Source organism: Oratosquilla oratoria, chromosome 30, assembly GCF_046742065.1.
Source record: "Oratosquilla oratoria isolate Oo_2021 chromosome 30, ASM4674206v1, whole genome shotgun sequence".
Classification (NCBI taxonomy): Eukaryota; Metazoa; Arthropoda; class Malacostraca; order Stomatopoda; family Squillidae; genus Oratosquilla; species Oratosquilla oratoria.
Window position 1 is genome coordinate 46711130 of NC_134806.1, and position 16257 is coordinate 46727386.

Consider the following 16257-nt stretch of genomic DNA (forward strand, 5'->3'; position numbering starts at 1 on the left):
CCCCTTTGAGATTATTTTGGTCCATTTTCCAATTTCAACTCTTTCACAGCCCACAGGTCCAGGGGGCCAGATGCTACCGCCCCGGCGCCAAGGGTATCCTGCACGACGATGCAGGCCACTGGTGGGTCCAAATAGCATAATTTATTTCAAGAGTCCTGCACTATAATTACAAAATTTGATTTGGACATTATACTGGATTTCAAAATGATTTATAGATTTGGTCCAATTTGGTAACTCAATTTTCTACACACGCCCACACCGGCTATATCGCTGCCACCTAAGTCCATTGGGCACATACAATACATGGGCAGGCCGGCCCCACACAACGAATTCTGGTCACTGTCTGATTTCGTCCTTTTGCTCCTTTTTGGACCAAATCGCTGACCTTGGATTTCCACAAAATCCACCCCTGAATTAATTACTGGGCCTCATTTGCAATTGCCAGTCCGGGACATCCTCAGTCAATTCAAAAATCATGGCGGCCTGAATGGTGGCACTCAATGTCAGCCAATTTCATTGTCACTGTGCACGGTATCCCTAATTGTAAGTGGGCAAGGTTGTACAAAGGGCCCAGGAGGTGGTACTAAATGGGGACCACCTTGGTCTCAGTCTGATTTCCGCCGACATTACGTGTGGGATTTGGATCGTGACCTTGCAAAAAAAGGGCCAGATTTGTCACATTGCTTTGGCCAGGGTACCCTGCCACAGGGTACGGGGGGCTTTGGTCTGGGCTCCATTTGTGAACGAGGGTTGCAATTTGTCTCACAGGCTAGATTGATTGGAATTTGCATTGCCTGCGCGTAATCTTCGAAATTTTGGGCATTGTATTTGTAAAATCATATGGACCCCACTAATCCATGGGGGACCTTGAGATTCATTTTGGTGCTGTTAATACAGCCCACTGTGCCACTTCCATGCCCTCAGTCCTGTGCCTCAGGACGTCAAGCTGGGTCCTCTCAACCCCATTGGGAAGGGTGATAAGCAGTTGAAGGGTTTGAGATACTGCTGCAAATGTTGGCCATTATTTCATTTTAAACTCCCATTGTCACTGAGTCACTGGGGGGAGTTTGGACAGAAAACTGCGTCGCATGGGAGCTGGAGCAGATCACGTTTGGGCCAAAATCACACGGGGGATCCCTATGCACAGAGCCTTGAGTCTCAGGGTAATTTCAGTCTATTGCTATTTCTCGAAGGACGAGACGGTAGGACCTTGTGGGCAGTTTGCGTGACCTTCCACTAAACACTTGGCCTTGAGGTAGTCGAGCCATTTGGGCCAGTAATATTTCTTGCGAGCCATAGCCAGGCTTTTGTCACGGCCTGGGTCCAGCTTGAGGGGTTTCCATTTTGGAACTAGTGACTCAGGTCATTGTGTAACATTTGCTCATACACTTTCACTTTGGTAGAACGTTCCTGGGAAAATTGTGATAATGGTACTGGTATCCAGGGGGGGTTATCACATTCCAAGGCATATATTAGCAGCCATCAGGTCCTGGGAGCCAAAATTTTGTAAGTTAAAAGTACTCGAATAGCTCAATTGGTATTGTCGTAAGAGCATCGGCACTGATTTGCTTTGCCTTGGAAGTCACTGGAAAATTCTCTATGGTTAGCCATCTGGCTAGGCGGCCTGAGATTTGCCTAAAATTGTGTGACCACCATTTGGTCTGTGTAAAGGTAAGGATATCCTGATGATATCCAGTCGTAATCCATGCTAAAGGCCCTAAATTTCCATAGCGGGACTCACAGAATCCTGGCTGGCTGCTGACATGTGAATGCTCATCAATTCTGTGCACTGTAGCCGACCTCTCCTTGGAGAAGTTGACCAAAAGGCTGACCTTGGGAAACAATCCATGGGGGCATTTGAGATTTTGGGCCAATTTTGGTGTTCTTCCTCCACTGTAGGACTCCCAAGGAGGCGGTGTGGGATGCTATGGAAGCAAGTCCTACACAGGGGTAATATCCTGCCAACCCTAGGACCTAAACCTTTTGGGTTTCACCCACCTTTTCATCTGTGGTATGGACCATTTTGTCAACTATGACAGTGGGGATTTGAAACTAACATGGGGGAAGTTTGGGTGCTTCACCCTTTGATTTGGACAACTTTTGGAAATGTTTCTACCTTAGAGACAGGTGAGGCGCCTGATGCCCTCCAGTCAATTGCACATCAGTCAGGCCAATTGGCAGGTCAATGGGCATTTCGCAAACCCATTGGACAACGGAGCCAGTAGTGCCTGATGGAGTTGAGAAGGCTGTCACTACGTGAGTCCAAGGGTATCTGCGGCCTAAATCTGGTGGTAAATTTGGCCACTTGGATTTCCACTACCAGCAGGGTGGCCTGGGACAGCGTCATTTACCTTTTGTAGTCTATCCAGGACCTCCATCCTTCTGGGTACAAGAAGGAGCGGAGGCCATGAATGGGATTCTGTAACACACGTGGTCGCAAAGATTGTGCTATGAGACACAGAATGGGGCACCTGTGGGGGCACATACTGGACTTTGGGATGGTCCATTTGGGCAATCTGGTCACCAGGTTCACCAGGCACTAGCCTGCCCTCACAGTCCAAGAAGACGTGGTGTTACTTCTGAAAGTTTGACCTACATCTTGCGAGCTATTGAGAATTGCCATGGGATTGAACGCACTTTTGGGAGAATTTGATGTCGACCCATTTCAGGCCAAGGTAATCCATGGGGGCACCTGACATGTCTAATGCAATCAGTGGTCTGGCACTGTGGAGGTACCTTCTGTGGGAGTTTGGACCAAATTTGGCTGAGGGACATCAGAGCCAATTGGAGCATCTGAGATTTGGATTTTGGGCCAATTTGTGAATCCACCATCCGCTGCACGCGAAGGGGGCCTGGGATGCCTAGCTGTGAAGAGTCACTAGTGGCAAAGTTGATCTGCACAGGCCTAAACCATATGGAAAAGGCCGTTTGGCCAGGGGTCTCACCCACCTTACGCTGTTGAGGGGGTATGTTTATGGTACTTTGTGGGACCCTCTCCTTGTGGGAGAAGTTTGGACCCACATCCAGAAATCCTTGGGGGAAAATTTGAGAGAGGAATAGTTAGCTGTGCCATATGAATAGGTAATGTAGAGCTTGGACAGTTTGTATCGTGTCACAAGAAGGAGAATGTGGAATCGACGAACAGTCTTTGATAATAGTGTATGTAGTGTGGCTCTGATGATGCTCATTTGCTCCAGTGTCTATGACTACTGAAAGGAGGTGATTTACCGCCTGTATGTAGCACTGGAAAGTAAAGAAGTGAAGAACTAAGTAGCTGTTAAGGGTCGAGAACTTTCAGCGGAGGAGTCATTGTTACGTTTTTGGATTTTGGAATAGGCGCTGTTGAGAAAAATGGGACTGAGTAGGGGCAGAGGCAACAGTATCTGCTCTAAGTGTCTTGATCCTGAAGCATTGTTTCTGAAGTGTGACCACAGGATCCCTGGACCAAGACAGTCAGTTTTTTCGGAAGGTGTTGTTGTAGGGACCATTTGTGGAGAGATCCTGAGGAAGGTGAGAAAGCGGGCGTATAGGAATTTCTTTGTTTCCGTGGGAAATGTGCTGCATTTGGGGAGGGGGAGGGTCTATGAGAGTATAAGGGAGAACAATTTTGCTAAGGTTGGCGTTCATGACGCTGACGCTTCCGAAGGAAACCAACGGTTATTGATAAGATGTCCTTGGTTTGTGACAGGTGATGCACATGGGACACGATAGAATCTTCAGAAGAAGAGATACTCTGAGAGTGTGGTTATGAAAAACCATTGTTAGAACTTGGGGGGTGAAGGTAGAGAATGTACTTCAGAAGATTGTTGGTTGTGGGGGACTACTTGGGCTAATGTAGCAAAGACGCGGGCCATTTCTTTTAATTTCGTTTTATATTTCTTAGGAAAGCATTGTTGCATAATTGAAGGAGAGAGTTTCCTCTCCTTTGTATAAATCTAAGGAAGAAGAAGCGATTCTACGATCGTGTGGAGTTCGAAAATAACAAAATAACAAATACTAAATTCTAAGGACAAGTTGAAATTGGCCACACTGATGAAATGTTGTCATTTTTCTATCAGTCCATGTAATTGTTTAAACTGGCTATGGCTTCGGCTATGGCTTCCGTAACAAAGGGTGCTTGATTTTGATTTTGCTGTGAGCGGGCATGAAATTTAACGTTCCCGATGACTCACACGTTAGCTGCTCTGCCAGCTTGAAAAACACCATTGAAATCCTTCTTCTTCTCTGACTGCTTAGTCCCATACAAAACTGGAAGAAACTTTGTTTTGAATTTATTGTATAGATCATGGTTTAAGTTCTCCAATGGGGGTTGGAGTGACAGCTAGCTGACAGCATTTCAAGAGGCTAATGAATTGGGGGTAATCTGGGGAGCGTATAATGAACGAGATACGTTCCTTATCCGTGGTAATGTTGGATGATATAATAGCATTCTCTGCAGATAGGACGAAATAAAAGAGGAGTGCTGTATAAGAAGAAGAATCCATTTCTCATCGAAAGGAAAGTCAAAGTCTGTATGGCAGGTTTTGATGTGATGATGAGATTTAATACGGGTATTTGTGTTATGGGATGTTTTTTTTTTTTGCAGTTGAGTTGATCAGAAGTTAAAATCAGATGTTGAAATCAGATGGCTACTTGGCCTTGGAAAACGTGTTGCCTGAGCCATGATGGAAGGAACGCTGTGTACAACAGTCTAAAAGAAATAATTTTTTTAAGCCACCAGCCACACCCGTGTAGAAAAATGTATGTAAAAATGGAAATTGTTTATCAAATGTAAAGAACATAAAGAACATTCAAAGTACTATTAATACAAATATTAATAATTTTTACAAACAGAGGTTAACATGGGAATGTTGGGAAAATAAGAGGAAAATAAGAGGTCAGCAATATATAGCTTTTAGAGCTGTTTAGAGGGAAAGGCTACTCGGAAACCTTGCACATGGGTTTTGAACCTGATAGATAACCAACCAGGTTACTAGGTGGTCTAGGACGACGTGATACTAGTGTTGGAATCTGCTGGATGATTTCATCTGGGGTCCGATGGGGGCGTAAGATTGTTGCTAGCTTCGGCTGATTAACACAGGAGCAGGTCGCCGGCAGCTTGTCCGTTCGGATTCACCCATTAAACAGCTATTGCAGGGACTAGATTTATAGTTTTTCCATGTTTTTCCACTGTTATATTTTAGGTGTCGACGAAGGACTGTTCACATTTAATTGAAAAAAACTGTATCCCTGAACTTTAAAAAGGTAGGGAAAAAAACACGACAACACGAAAACAGAAACAGAAAACACAACGACCAATTCGAACTAGGCCGGCCTTTACGAGTTTTTCAAAATTTGTCTTTTTGTTCGTAATTTAAACTATATAGTTCTTTCTACCAAAGTTTTTTACAATTTTTCCGCTGCACACCTTAATATGTGGACAAGGGAACACTGAAACAATATATTTACGAAATAATACAACCTATATATTAAATTTCACTGAACACTGATCACATATCAAAAACAAAAAGACAAGGTCTGCTGACACTGATTCACATATCAAAACAATAAAAGGACAAGGTCTGCTTGACAGGAGAGCCAGAGCCAGAAGGATTACTACATACCGCCCCCGGCGCCTGTGCCCTGTCACGACGATTTGGCGAGTGAACCGGACTGGTGGTTCCGACGTGAAGGACATAATTTATATGGTGGTTCAAAGAGTTTGTAAACACATAATATATTATGTGGACAGAGTCCTTGTGAACACATATATATTATTACAATTAATTAATAATGGTATGTTTCATAGGTAATAAAGTGTGTATTAATTGTGTTAATCGCTGACCTTGGATTTTGGACCACGTAGCTGAATAAAATCCATGGGGGACCCCCTTTGAGATTTGGTCCATTTTGGGCCAATTTGGTCAACTCCACCCATTTCCCCGCTAGCACGCCCACAGGTCCAGGGCGGCCTGGGATGCCCTCCAGTCCAATTGCACATCAGTCAGGCCAAGGGTATCCCTGCCACAGGCCTAAACGGCATTACGGAGCCAAAAGGCCCAGCTTTGGAGGGGTCTCACCCCCACCCCCTTGGTCTCAGCGGTCTCATTTCAACGTTCCTGTGCACTGTAGCCGACCCTCTCCTTGTGGGAGAAGTTTGGACCAAATCGCTGACCTTGGGATTTCCACTAAAAATCCATGGGGGACCCCCTTTGAGATTTGGTCCATTTTGGGCCAATTTGGTCAACTCCACCCATTTCCCCGCTAGCACGCCCACAGGTCCAGGGCGGCCTGGGATGCCCTCCAGTCCAATTGCACATCAGTCAGGCCAAGGGTATCCCTGCCACAGGCCTAAACGGCATTACTGGGCCAAAAGGCCCAGCTTTGGAGGGGTCTCACCCCCACCCCCTTGGTCTCAGCGGTCTCATTTCAACGTTCCTGTGCACTGTAGCCGACCCTCTCCTTGTGGGAGAAGTTTGGACCAAATCGCTGACCTTGGGATTTCCACTAAAAATCCATGGGGGACCCCCTTTGAGATTTGGTCCATTTTGGGCCAATTTGGTCAACTCCACCCATTTCCCCGCTAGCACGCCCACAGGTCCAGGGCGGCCTGGGATGCCCTCCAGTCCAATTGCACATCAGTCAGGCCAAGGGTATCCCTGCCACAGGCCTAAACGGCATTACTGGGCCAAAAGGCCCAGCTTTGGAGGGGTCTCACCCCCACCCCCTTGGTCTCAGCGGTCTCATTTCAACGTTCCTGTGCACTGTAGCCGACCCTCTCCTTGTGGGAGAAGTTTGGACCAAATCGCTGACCTTGGGATTTCCACTAAAAATCCATGGGGGACCCCCTTTGAGATTTGGTCCATTTTGGGCCAATTTGGTCAACTCCACCCATTTCCCCGCTAGCACGCCCACAGGTCCAGGGCGGCCTGGGATGCCCTCCAGTCCAATTGCACATCAGTCAGGCCAAGGGTATCCCTGCCACAGGCCTAAACGGCATTACTGGGCCAAAAGGCCCAGCTTTGGAGGGGTCTCACCCCCACCCCCTTGGTCTCAGCGGTCTGATTTCAACGTTCCTGTGCACTGTAGCCGACCCTCTCCTTGTGGGAGAAGTTTGGACCAAATCGCTGACCTTGGGATTTCCACTAAAAATCCATGGGGGACCCCCTTTGAGATTTGGTCCATTTTGGGCCAATTTGGTCAACTCCACCCATTTCCCCGCTAGCACGCCCACAGGTCCAGGGCGGCCTGGGATGCCCTCCAGTCCAATTGCACATCAGTCAGGCCAAGGGTATCCCTGCCACAGGCCTAAACGGCATTACTGGGCCAAAAGGCCCAGCTTTGGAGGGGTCTCACCCCCACCCCCTTGGTCTCAGCGGTCTCATTTCAACGTTCCTGTGCACTGTAGCCGACCCTCTCCTTGTGGGAGAAGTTTGGACCAAATCGCTGACCTTGGGATTTCCACTAAAAATCCATGGGGGACCCCCTTTGAGATTTGGTCCATTTTGGGCCAATTTGGTCAACTCCACCCATTTCCCAGCTAGCACGCCCACAGGTCCAGGGCGGCCTGGGATGCCCTCCAGTCCAATTGCACATCAGTCAGGCCAAGGGTATCCCTGCCACAGGCCTAAACGGCATTACAGGGCCAAAAGGCCCGGCTTTGGACGGGTCTCACCCCCACCCCCTTGGTCTCAGCGGTCTGATTTCAACGTTTCTGTGCACTGTAGCCGACCCTCTCCTTGTGGGAGAAGTTTGGACCAAATCGCTGACCTTGGGATTTCCACTAAAAATCCATGGGGGACCCCCTTTGAGATTTGGTCCATTTTGGGCCAATTTGGTCAACTCCACCCATTTCCCCGCTAGCACGCCCACAGGTCCAGGGCGGCCTGGGATGCCCTCCAGTCCAATTGCACATCAGTCAGGCCAAGGGTATCCCTGCCACAGGCCTAAACGGCATTACGGAGCCAAAAGGCCCAGCTTTGGAGGGGTCTCACCCCCACCCCCTTGGTCTCAGCGGTCTCATTTCAACGTTCCTGTGCACTGTAGCCGACCCTCTCCTTGTGGGAGAAGTTTGGACCAAATCGCTGACCTTGGGATTTCCACTAAAAATCCATGGGGGACCCCCTTTGAGATTTGGTCCATTTTGGGCCAATTTGGTCAACTCCACCCATTTCCCCGCTAGCACGCCCACAGGTCCAGGGCGGCCTGGGATGCCCTCCAGTCCAATTGCACATCAGTCAGGCCAAGGGTATCCCTGCCACAGGCCTAAACGGCATTACTGGGCCAAAAGGCCCAGCTTTGGAGGGGTCTCACCCCCACCCCCTTGGTCTCAGCGGTCTGATTTCAACGTTCCTGTGCACTGTAGCCGACCCTCTCCTTGTGGGAGAAGTTTGGACCAAATCGCTGACCTTGGGATTTCCACTAAAAATCCATGGGGGACCCCCTTTGAGATTTGGTCCATTTTGGGCCAATTTGGTCAACTCCACCCATTTCCCCGCTAGCACGCCCACAGGTCCAGGGCGGCCTGGGATGCCCTCCAGTCCAATTGCACATCAGTCAGGCCAAGGGTATCCCTGCCACAGGCCTAAACGGCATTACTGGGCCAAAAGGCCCAGCTTTGGAGGGGTCTCACCCCCACCCCCTTGGTCTCAGCGGTCTGCATTCAACGTTCCTGTGCACTGTAGCCGACCCTCTCCTTGTGGGAGAAGTTTGGACCAAATCGCTGACCTTGGGATTTCCACTAAAAATCCATGGGGGACCCCCTTTGAGATTTGGTCCATTTTGGGCCAATTTGGTCAACTCCACCCATTTCCCCGCTAGCACGCCCACAGGTCCAGGGCGGCCTGGGATGCCCTCCAGTCCAATTGCACATCAGTCAGGCCAAGGGTATCCCTGCCACAGGCCTAAACGGCATTACTGGGCCAAAAGGCCCAGCTTTGGAGGGGTCTCACCCCCACCCCCTTGGTCTCAGCGGTCTCATTTCAACGTTCCTGTGCACTGTAGCCGACCCTCTCCTTGTGGGAGAAGTTTGGACCAAATCGCTGACCTTGGGATTTCCACTAAAAATCCATGGGGGACCCCCTTTGAGATTTGGTCCATTTTGGGCCAATTTGGTCAACTCCACCCATTTCCCCGCTAGCACGCCCACAGGTCCAGGGCGGCCTGGGATGCCCTCCAGTCCAATTGCACATCAGTCAGGCCAAGGGTATCCCTGCCACAGGCCTAAACGGCATTACTGGGCCAAAAGGCCCAGCTTTGGAGGGGTCTCACCCCCACCCCCTTGGTCTCAGCGGTCTCATTTCAACGTTCCTGTGCACTGTAGCCGACCCTCTCCTTGTGGGAGAAGTTTGGACCAAATCGCTGACCTTGGGATTTCCACTAAAAATCCATGGGGGACCCCCTTTGAGATTTGGTCCATTTTGGGCCAATTTGGTCAACTCCACCCATTTCCCCGCTAGCACGCCCACAGGTCCAGGGCGGCCTGGGATGCCCTCCAGTCCAATTGCACATCAGTCAGGCCAAGGGTATCCCTGCCACAGGCCTAAACGGCATTACTGGGCCAAAAGGCCCAGCTTTGGAGGGGTCTCACCCCCACCCCCTTGGTCTCAGCGGTCTCATTTCAACGTTCCTGTGCACTGTAGCCGACCCTCTCCTTGTGGGAGAAGTTTGGACCAAATCGCTGACCTTGGGATTTCCACTAAAAATCCATGGGGGACCCCCTTTGAGATTTGGTCCATTTTGGGCCAATTTGGTCAACTCCACCCATTTCCCCGCTAGCACGCCCACAGGTCCAGGGCGGCCTGGGATGCCCTCCAGTCCAATTGCACATCAGTCAGGCCAAGGGTATCCGTGCCACAGGCCTAAACGGCATTACTGGGCCAAAAGGCCCAGCTTTGGAGGGGTCTCGCCCCCACCCCCTTGGTCTCAGCGGTCTGATTTCAACGTTCCTGTGCACTGTAGCCGACCCTCTCCCTGTTTGCGAACATATGACCAAATCGCTGACCTTGGGATTTCCACTAAAAATCCATGGGGGACCCCCTTTGAGATTTGGTCCATTTTGGGCCAATTTGGTCAACTCCACCCATTTCCCCGCTAGCACGCCCACAGGTCCACGGCGGCCTGGGATGCCCTCCAGTCCAATTGCACATCAGTCAGGCCAAGGGTATCCCTGCCACAGGCCTAAACGGCATTACTGGGCCAAAAGGCCCACCTTTGGAGGGGTCTCACCCCCACCCCCTTGGTCTCAGCGGTCTGATTTCAACGTTGCTGTGCACTGTAGCCCCCTCCCTCCCTGTGGGGGAAGTTAGGACCAAATCGCTGACCTTGAAATTTCCACTAAAAATCCATGGGGGACCCCCTTTGAGATTTGGTCCATTTTGGGCCAATTTGGTCAACTCCACCCATTTCCCCGCTAGCACGCCCACAGGTCCAGGGCGGCCTGGGATGCCCTCCAGTCCAATTGCACATCAGTCAGGCCAAGGGTATCCCTGCCACAGGCCTAAACAGCACTACGGGGCCAAAAGGCCCACCTTTGGAGGGGTCTCACCCCCACCCCCTTGGTCTCAGCGGTCTGATTTCAACGTTCCTGTGCACTGTAGCCGACCCTCTCCTTGTGGGAGAAGTTTGGACCAAATCGCTGACCTTGGGATTTCCACTAAAAATCCATGGGGGACCCCCTTTGAGATTTGGTCCATTTTGGGCCAATTTGGTCAACTCCACCCATTTCCCCGCTAGCACGCCCACAGGTCCAGGGCGGCCTGGGATGCCCTCCAGTCCAATTGCACATCAGTCAGGCCAAGGGTATCCCTGCCACAGGCCTAAACGGCATTCCTGAGCCAAAAGGCCCAGCTTTGGAGGGGTCTCACCCCCACCCCCTTGGTCTCAGCGGTCTGATTTCAACGTTCCTGTGCACTGTAGCCGACCCTCTCCTTGTGGGAGAAGTTTGGACCAAATCGCTGACCTTGGGATTTCCACTAAAAATCCATGGGGGACCCCCTTTGAGATTTGGTCCATTTTGGGCCAATTTGGTCAACTCCACCCATTTCCCCGCTAGCACGCCCACAGGTCCAGGGCGGCCTGGGATGCCCTCCAGTCCAATTGCACATCAGTCAGGCCAAGGGTATCCCTGCCACAGGCCTAAACGTCATACAAGGGCGAATTGGCCCACCTTTGGAGGGGTCTCACCCCCACCCCCTTGGTCTCAGCGGTCTGATTTCAACGTTGCTGTGCACTGCAGCCCACTCTCTCCTTGTGGGAGACGTTTGGACCAAATCGCTGACCTTGCGATTTCCACTAAAAATCCATGGGGGACCCCCTTTGAGATTTGGCCCATTTTGGGCAAATTTGGTCAACTCCACCCATTTCCCCGCTAGCACGCCCACAGGTCCAGGGCGGCCTGGGATGCCCTCCAGTCAAATTGCACATCAGTCAGGCCAAGGGTATCCCTGCCACAGGCCTAAACGGCATTACTGAGCCAAAAGGCCCACCTTTGGAGGGGTCTCACCCCCACCCCCTTGGTCTCAGCGGTCTGATTTCAACGTTCCTGTGCACTGTAGCCGACCCTCTCCTTGTGGGAGAAGTTTGGACCAAATCGCTGACCTTGGGATTTCCACTAAAAATCCATGGGGGACCCCCTTTGAGATTTGGTCCATTTTGGGCCAATTTGGTCAACTCCACCCATTTCCCCGCTAGCACGCCCACAGGTCCAGGGCGGCCTGGGATGCCCTCCAGTCCAATTGCACATCAGTCAGGCCAAGGGTATCCCTGCCACAGGCCTAAACGGCATTCCTGGGCCAAAAGGCCCACCTTTGGAGGGGTCTCACCCCCACCCCCTTGGTCTCAGCGGTCTGATTTCAACGTTCCTGTGCACTGTAGCCGACCCTCTCCTTGTGGGAGAAGTTTGGACCAAATCGCTGACCTTGGGATTTCCACTAAAAATCCATGGGGGACCCCCTTTGAGATTTGGTCCATTTTGGGCCAATTTGGTCAACTCCACCCATTTCCCCGCTAGCACGCCCACAGGTCCAGGGCGGCCTGGGATGCCCTCCAGTCCAATTGCACATCAGTCAGGCCAAGGGTATCCCTGCCACAGGCCTAAACGGCATTCCTGGGCCAAAAGGCCCAGCTTTGGAGGGGTCTCACCCCCACCCCCTTGGTCTCAGCGGTCTGATTTCAACGTTGCTGTGCACTGCAGCCCACTCTCTCCTTGTGGGAGACGTTTGGACCAAATCGCTGACCTTGGGATTTCCACTAAAAATCCATGGGGGACCCCCTTTGAGATTTGGTCCATTTTGGGCCAATTTGGTCAACTCCACCCATTTCCCCGCTAGCACGCCCACAGGTCCAGGGCGGCCTGGGATGCCCTCCAGTCCAATTGCACATCAGTCAGGCCAAGGGTATCCCTGCCACAGGCCTAAACGGCATTACTGGGCCAAAAGGCCCACTTTTGGAGGGGTCTCACCCCCACCCCCTTGGTCTCAGCGGTCTGATTTCAACGTTGCTGTGCCGTGTAGGCGGCCCTCTGGTTGGGGGAGTCGGTTAGGACCAAATCGCTGACCATGAGATTTCCAGTGAAATCTATGGGGGACCCCCTTTGAGATTTTGTCCATTTTGGGCCAATTTGGTCAACCCCACCCATTTCCCCGCTAGGACGCCCACAGGTCCAGGGCGGCCTGGGATGCCCTCCAGTCCAATTGCACATCGGTCAGGCCAAGGGTATCCGTGCCACAGGCCTAAACGGCATTACTGGGCCAAAAGGCCCAGCTTTGGAGGGGTCTCGCCCCCACCCCCTTGGTCTCAGCGGTCTGATTTCAACGTTGCTGTGCACTGTAGCCCCCTCCCTCCCTGTGGGGGAAGTTAGGACCAAATCGCTGACCATGAGATTTCCAGTGAAATCTATGGGGGACCCCCTTTGAGATTTTGTCCATTTTGGGCCAATTTGGTCAACCCCACCCATTTCCCCGCTAGGACGCCCACAGGTCCAGGGCGGCCTGGGATGCCCTCCAGTCCAATTGCACATCGGTCAGGCCAAGGGTATCCGTGCCACAGGCCTAAACGGCATTACTGGGCCAAAAGGCCCAGCTTTGGAGGGGTCTCGCCCCCACCCCCTTGGTCTCAGCGGTCTGATTTCAACGTTGCTGTGCACTGTAGCCGACTCCCTCCTTGTGGGAGAAGTTTGGACCAAATCGCTGACCTTGGGATTTCCACTAAAAATCCATGGGGGACCCCCTTTGAGATTTGGTCCATTTTGGGCCAATTTGGTCAACTCCACCCATTTCCCCGCTAGCACGCCCACAGGTCCAGGGCGGCCTGGGATGCCCTCCAGTCCAATTGCACATCAGTCAGGCCAAGGGTATCCCTGCCACAGGCCTAAACGGCATTACAGGGCCAAAAGGCCCAGCTTTGGAGGGGTCTCACCCCCACCCCCTTGGTCTCAGCGGTCTGATTTCAACGTTCCTGTGCACTGTAGCCGACTCTCTCCTTGTGGGAGAAGTTTGGACCAAATCGCTGACCTTGGGATTTCCACTAAAAATCCATGGGGGACCCCCTTTGAGATTTGGTCCATTTTGGGCCAATTTGGTCAACTCCACCCATTTCCCCGCTAGCACGCCCACAGGTCCAGGGCGGCCTGGGATGCCCTCCAGTCCAATTGCACATCAGTCAGGCCAAGGGTATCCCTGCCACAGGCCTAAACGGCATTCCTGGGCCAAAAGGCCCACCTTTGGAGGGGGCTCACCCCCACCCCCTTGGTCTCAGCGGTCTGATTTCAACGTTGCTGTGCACTGTAGCCGCCCCCCTCCTTGTGGGAGAAGTTTGGACCAAATCGCTGACCTTGGGATTTCCACTAAAAATCCATGGGGGACCCCCTTTGAGATTTGGTCCATTTTGGGCCAATTTGGTCAACTCCACCCATTTCCCCGCTAGCACGCCCACAGGTCCAGGGCGGCCTGGGATGCCCTCCAGTCCAATTGCACATCAGTCAGGCCAAGGGTATCCCTGCCACAGGCCTAAACGGCATTCCTGGGCCAAAAGGCCCAGCTTTGGAGGGGTCTCACCCCCACCCCCTTGGTCTCAGCGGTCTGATTTCAACGTTCCTGTGCACTGGAGCCGACCCTCTCCTTGTGGGAGACGTTTGGACCAAATCGCTGACCTTGGGATTTCCACTAAAAATCCATGGGGGACCCCCTTTGAGATTTGGTCCATTTTGGGCCAATTTGGTCAACTCCACCCATTTCCCCGCTAGCACGCCCACAGGTCCAGGGCGGCCTGGGATGCCCTCCAGTCCAATTGCACATCAGTCAGGCCAAGGGTATCCCTGCCACAGGCCTAAACAGCACTACGGGGCCAAAAGGCCCACCTTTGGAGGGGTCTCACCCCCACCCCCTTGGTCTCAGCGGTCTGATTTCAACCTTGCTGTGCACTGTAGCCGACCCTCTCCTTGTGGGAGAAGTTTGGACCAAATCGCTGACCTTGGGATTTCCACTAAAAATCCATGGGGGACCCCCTTTGAGATTTGGTCCATTTTGGGCCAATTTGGTCAACTCCACCCATTTCCCCGCTAGCACGCCCACAGGTCCAGGGCGGCCTGGGATGCCCTCCAGTCCAATTGCACATCAGTCAGGCCAAGGGTATCCCTGCCACAGGCCTAAAGGGCATTACTGGGCCAAAAGGCCCACCTTTGGAGGGGTCTCGCCCCCACCCCCTTGGTCTCAGCGGTCTGATTTCAACGTTGCTGTGCACTGTAGCCCCCTCCCTCCCTGTGGGGGAAGTTAGGACCAAATCGCTGACCTTGAGATTTCCAGTGAAATCTATGGGGGACCCCCTTTGAGATTTTGTCCATTTTGGGCCAATTTGGTCAACCCCACCCATTTCCCCGCTAGGACGCCCACAGGTCCAGGGCGGCCTGGGATGCCCTCCAGTCCAATTGCACATCGGTCAGGCCAAGGGTATCCGTGCCACAGGCCTAAACGGCATTACTGGGCCAAAAGGCCCAGCTTTGGAGGGGTCTCGCCCCCACCCCCTTGGTCTCAGCGGTCTGATTTCAACGTTGCTGTGCACTGTAGCCCCCTCCCTCCCTGTGGGGGAAGTTAGGACCAAATCGCTGACCATGAGATTTCCAGTGAAATCTATGGGGGACCCCCTTTGAGATTTTGTCCATTTTGGGCCAATTTGGTCAACCCCACCCATTTCCCCGCTAGGACGCCCACAGGTCCAGGGCGGCCTGGGATGCCCTCCAGTCCAATTGCACATCGGTCAGGCCAAGGGTATCCGTGCCACAGGCCTAAACGGCATTACTGGGCCAAAAGGCCCAGCTTTGGAGGGGTCTCGCCCCCACCCCCTTGGTCTCAGCGGTCTGATTTCAACGTTGCTGTGCACTGTAGCCCCCTCCCTCCCTGTGGGGGAAGTTAGGACCAAATCGCTGACCTTGAGATTTCCAGTGAAATCTATGGGGGACCCCCTTTGAGATTTGGCCCATTTTGGGCCAATTTGGTCAACTCCACCCATTTCCCCGCTAGCACGCCCACAGGTCCAGGGCGGCCTGGGATGCCCTCCGGTCCAATTGCACATCAGTCAGGCCAAGGGTATCCCTGCCACAGGCCTAAACGGCATTCCTGGGCCAAAAGGCCCACCTTTGGAGGGGGCTCACCCCCACCCCCTTGGTCTCAGCGGTCTGATTTCAACGTTGCTGTGCACTGCAGCCCACTCTCTCCTTGTGGGAGACGTTTGGACCAAATCGCTGACCTTGCGATTTCCACTAAAAATCCATGGGGGACCCCCTTTGAGATTTGGCCCATTTTGGGCCAATTTGGTCAACTCCACCCATTTCCCCGCTAGCACGCCCACAGGTCCAGGGCGGCCTGGGATGCCCTCCGGTCCAATTGCACATCAGTCAGGCCAAGGGTATCCCTGCCACAGGCCTAAACGGCATTCCTGGGCCAAAAGGCCCACCTTTGGAGGGGGCTCACCCCCACCCCCTTGGTCTCAGCGGTCTGATTTCAACGTTGCTGTGCACTGCAGCCCACTCTCTCCTTGTGGGAGACGTTTGGACCAAATCGCTGACCTTGCGATTTCCACTAAAAATCCATGGGGGACCCCCTTTGAGATTTGGCCCATTTTGGGCCAATTTGGTCAACTCCACCCATTTCCCCGCTAGCACGCCCACAGGTCCAGGGCGGCCTGGGATGCCCTCCGGTCCAATTGCACATCAGTCAGGCCAAGGGTATCCCTGCCACAGGCCTAAACGGCATTCCTGGGCCAAAAGGCCCACCTTTGGAGGGG